The sequence below is a fragment of the Vigna unguiculata genome, chromosome 4 (genome assembly GCF_004118075.2).
Source record: "Vigna unguiculata cultivar IT97K-499-35 chromosome 4, ASM411807v1, whole genome shotgun sequence".
NCBI lineage: Eukaryota > Viridiplantae > Streptophyta > Magnoliopsida > Fabales > Fabaceae > Vigna > Vigna unguiculata.
Genome location: NC_040282.1, coordinates 33,580,832 through 33,585,726, shown reverse-complemented (window position 1 = coordinate 33,585,726; position 4,895 = coordinate 33,580,832). Strand labels below are relative to the sequence as shown.

Here is a 4,895-nt window from a genome sequence, read left to right as displayed (position 1 = left end):
TATGTGGTATTAATTACATCAGTTAAATTACAAATATTATTAAGTGCTATTTCAAATGTAATTACTTTTCAAATTTTAAATAGAAAGAGATTCCATGAGTTGGAATTAGAAAAAATTTCATAATACAAGGAGATTTTGCAAATGTTTTTTGAGCAATGTGAAATGTCATATTATCTTGGAATACGTTTACATTGAATGTAATTGTAATCTTGGAATATGAAAAACATTAATGACGATAAAACATTTAATTTCTAATATTTTTTTAATTTAATTTAATTCAATTTATTTAATTTGTAATATTTATTCAATTTAAATTAATTTATTTAATTTGTAATAATTAATTTTATCCATTAATTTCATACATAGATTTTTATTTCAAATTATTAAAGAATATATTGCGATACAAAAAATCATATTAACATGATATCTTTAAAAGTTGAACAATATTTTAAAAAGTTCTTATTATTTATTTTTGTCCATTACTTTCATTAAAGTTCTTAACAATTTAACTAATGACTCTTCTGAAAGTACATAAAATATAAAATAACAAAAAATTACAGGTTACCTAATATTTTTTAGAAGATAGTAAACTACATATATTAAAACAATGGTAGATTATAAAGAACTTTTACATGCATGCTTGTTTTTTCACTCTCAACTTCGAAAATAACATAACCCTTCTCCTTTAGTGAGTCAAAGGCACAAAACTTTTTCTAGTCGTGACCTATCTTCACAGACGTTGTTGTTATCACAAAATTGCATTGGACTTGGTCTAGTGGTCCATGGAACACAATAGTTGAAAGTCGACTGCTGCGAAAATACCTCACTAAGTCTTTTTTATTGCGAAAAAACCAACCTGTATTCTTCAAACAAATCATTCATCTAAAAAAAAGGGAATTATATTTAGTAGAAGAAGAAAAGATTCGACAGAAGTTGAAAGATAAAAAGCTTGTACCTTTCTGGTGTTCTTCAAAGATCTTACCTTTGTATGGAAGACGAAAAAATTGTACCTTTATTGTCTTCTTCGAGCAATTCATTGATCTGAAAGAAAACCTTCATTACTATAATGTTCTATACGCAAAAAAAATTCTACAAACAATTAAATCATTCATTCATTAGAGAAAAAATACATAACAAAGTACATAAAAATGGTAGAAGCAGAAAAGATCCGAAAGAAGAAAAAAAGGTTGTACCTTTGTTATCTTCTTCAAACATGTCATCCATCTCCAATAAAAACTTCATTCATCACAACAAAAAAAGACATGCAGAAGTACTTAAATCTGGTAGAAGTAGAAAACATCAGAGGGAAGACGAAAAAATTGTATCTTTGTTGTCTCAAACAGATGAATGATCTACCAGATTTAAAAATATGTTGAGGAATTTAAAATTTAAATCAAAACTGAAGAATAAAAACTTCTAAAAAAAAATAAAATAAAAAATTAGATCTTAGAGAAGAAGAGAATATCAGCCAAAGTATAAAACTTACTAAAGTATAAAACTCACGTACCTTTATTTTCATCGTCAAAGAGTGAAAGGTTGAAAGATTCAACCTTTACTATGTTCTTCAAATATTTGATTTGATCCACCTCGCAAAAAATATACATTCATCCGTTTATAAAATAAAAAATCATTCAAATCTTACAGAAGAAGAAAGGATTCCACACAGTATAAAACTTTTGTACCTTTATTGTCGTAGTCAAAGAGTGAAAGGTTCAAAGATTCAACCTTTATTGTGTTTTCCAAATATTTGATTCACCGAACAAAAATAAGTAGATCTTAGAGAAAAATATCGATGAGAAACAAAAATAAAAATAATAGAAAACAAAGTAGATCTGAGAAGATGGTAGAAGAACGAAAAAAAATAGAATTTTTGTTACCTTTTTTGTATTCGTCATGTTGCTCAAGGTTCTCAAAGCAAAACATAAACCAAAATAAAGGTAGATCTGAGAAGAAAAAATCCATTGAACAATATACATGGAAAAGAAAATCTGAGAGCAAAGAAACCATTCAAAAGAGAAATAGATCTGAGAGAAAAAGTCAAAGATGGTAGAAGAACAAAAAAAAAAACAGAATTCTTGTTACTTTTTTGTATTCGTCAACTTGCTCAAGGTTCTCAGAGCAAAACATCAACCAAAATAAAGGTAGATCTGAGAAGAAAAAATCCATCGAACAATATACATGGAAAAGAAAATCTGAGAGCAAAGAAACCATTCAAAAGAGAAGTAGATCTTAGAGAAAAACCTAAATCTAACACATCTCGTATTAAAAGAAAAGTAGATCTGAGAACTGGTAGAAGAACAATAAAATGAAAAGTGGTTACCTTTTTTTAAGTCTCGTGAATGTGCTCAAGAATATCAGAGGAAAAAATCAACCAAAACAAAAGTAGATTTGAGAAGAACAAATCCATACAACAGTAGATCTGAGACAAAAACCTCGATCCAACACATTTGGTCAACAGAGAAAAGTAGATCTGAAAACATTCACCCAACCAAAATAAGTAGATCTCAGAGAAAAAACTCAAAAATCATCAAGAACAAAGAAAGAACCCAGAAAATGTCTGATGTTTCTTTAAGACTCTTGCATGTCTTCAATCTCTTCATTTCAAGCATTTAAAGAAAAAAAAAGTTAGCATCAACACAAAAATCACATAGATAAAAGAAAATATAAGAAGAAGATGAACTCTTTGCTTGAGAAGAAGATGAACTCTTCGCCATGGTGTTATGTATGAGTGAGAAGAATATGAAAATTATCTGGAAACCATGATGTTGCGTGCGATTGAGAAAGAGAGAGAAGAAGATGAACATGTTTGAATGTGTGTGAGTTAGAAAGAGAGAGAAGAAATTGTGGTTTGAATGTGTGTGAGTGAGAAAGAGAGAGAAGAAGCTAAAGAGGTTTGAATGTGAGAAAGTGAAAGAAGAAGTTGAAGAGGTTTGAAAGAGGCTAAGAAAGAGGAATTGTGTATGGGACACGTTAGGTCAGAAAAAAACAGTGAGAGAGTGTTTGATTTTTGATTTAAATTTTAATGTTCAAAATTCTGAGAGATTAACACGTATTCATTGTTTCCTGTTGTAGAATTTTTTTTTTTTAAATGGAAGTGGTTCAAAAATATTAAAACATTGAAGAACTTGCCATTTGTTAGTTCAGAATTGTATATAGTATTAGATTCCATTTAAGGAGTTACAAAAGATAAGTAAGTAGCTAAAGACACTTGAAGGGAAGAAAATGAAATTGGTCAAAAATTGTTATATTCGAATTCGTTTAAAAAAACGAAAATGGTTCAGAAACTTTAAATTATTGATTGTCCTATTCGAAGAAGGTGAAAACTAGACTTAATTCAATATATATATATATATATATATATATATATATATATATATATATATATATATATATATATTTCAAATTTCATGAGTGGTATCAAATATATTTGATTATAATCCATGCATCTAGTCACAAATTTTAAAAGCTATAAGAACGTAATTATTTATAGAAAGAGTACGTAGTATATATTTAGAGAGAGAATAAAAATAAAGATTTATAAGTATGTGATAAGAGGGTTATGGCCACATAACAATTAATCTAGCCCAAAGCATGAACTCTATTTTAAAAGGAGCACGTTCATCGCCAATCACTCTCTTATTAGAAAAATATTTGAAAGAACTAATTATTGATTCATTGAAAGAGAAATAAAATCACAATACAACACAAAAGATATCACAATGTTACTCAAGAAAAATGAACAAAGATCGAGCATGTGTCATGTCTCTTGGTATGATCGACAATGTTCTGTGTTTGATGTCCAGGAGATAGCGAATCCCCAACTACGTCGACGACCAATATCATACACTGTTAAATTAAGTAAGTGATGGTGTGATTGTGGAGAGTTTCAAGCTTTGAGGTCGCCTTGTCCTCATGTTATTGTCTTTTGTTCCTATTGCCAGTTACAACTCATAACATTTGTTAACCCTATGTGCAGTTTATAGAACATTTACAAGGTTTACGAACTTCAATTTCATCCTATCCAAAATGAGGATTATTGATCAACCTATATGTGCCCCAACTTTATTTTCGGACTCTAAAATGTGCCGTAAACAATCAAGAAGGCTACCTACTACTTATATCCATAAATAAATGGATCAATCAACTAAGAGTAACCCAAAAAAATGTTCTTATTGTCGTAATGAAGATCACAATCGGAAAAATTGTCCATATAGACAATGATGTATCATTTTGTATTATTTATTTGCATTCTATTAAATTTTTATATTAAGTAATTTCAATTTTATTACCATAATAGTCTTTATCATGTATTCAATTAATTTAATTACTTTTAAACATTAAATTAATTAAAAAATAAAATAAATCATTAAAATATATAGCAGAATAAAAATTATATATCACTTTACTTTAAACAAATCAATAATACATTTAAATAAATAATAAAAACAAATTAAAAATAAGTTTGCAATTAAAAAAAATCAAATAAAGTCTTCATGCTTATGACGACTTCATATTTTAAAACATAATAATAATCTAAAGTTGTCGCACTAGATACGACTTTAGTTGAGATAAAAAAAAAAACTCAAGTCTTCACAATAATAACATTTTTTATGGAAATAAAAAGAGTAGAAGTCGTCGTACCAACGACGGTTAAAAATATTTTATTATAATTTAAAAAATAAATAATTAAAATAAAAATTTTACTGTTACTTATATTTTTATAGACTTTTAATTTATGGGTTAATGTTTTTAATCATTTTTTAACATTCTTAGAGAGAAAAATTATTATTATTTCTATTTTTGATTACTCATATGTATTCATTTCTAAAATTAAAAATAATATAGAGCTGAAGACTGAAAACACATTTTATGGACTAATGTGTTTATTATTGTTA

At 27.2% G+C, this 4,895-nt stretch overlaps 1 long non-coding RNA gene across 3 annotated transcripts; it reads right to left on the bottom strand.

The window, feature by feature from the left end:
* Window positions 1-571: 571 nt before the first annotated feature.
* On the bottom strand, window positions 572-2,852 carry LOC114182251. 3 transcript variants are annotated; one of them, XR_003604053.1, is made up of 4 exons: window positions 1,508-2,852; window positions 1,194-1,280; window positions 983-1,041; window positions 572-882 (listed from the first exon to the last, which is right to left on the bottom strand). It is a non-coding gene; the product is annotated as an uncharacterized LOC114182251 (long non-coding RNA). The 3 variants fall into 3 exon arrangements; XR_003604052.1 differs by having other exon boundaries at window positions 572-1,041; window positions 1,508-1,725; window positions 1,878-2,852; XR_003604051.1 differs by having other exon boundaries at window positions 572-1,041.
* Window positions 2,853-4,895: the final 2,043 nt, after the last annotated feature.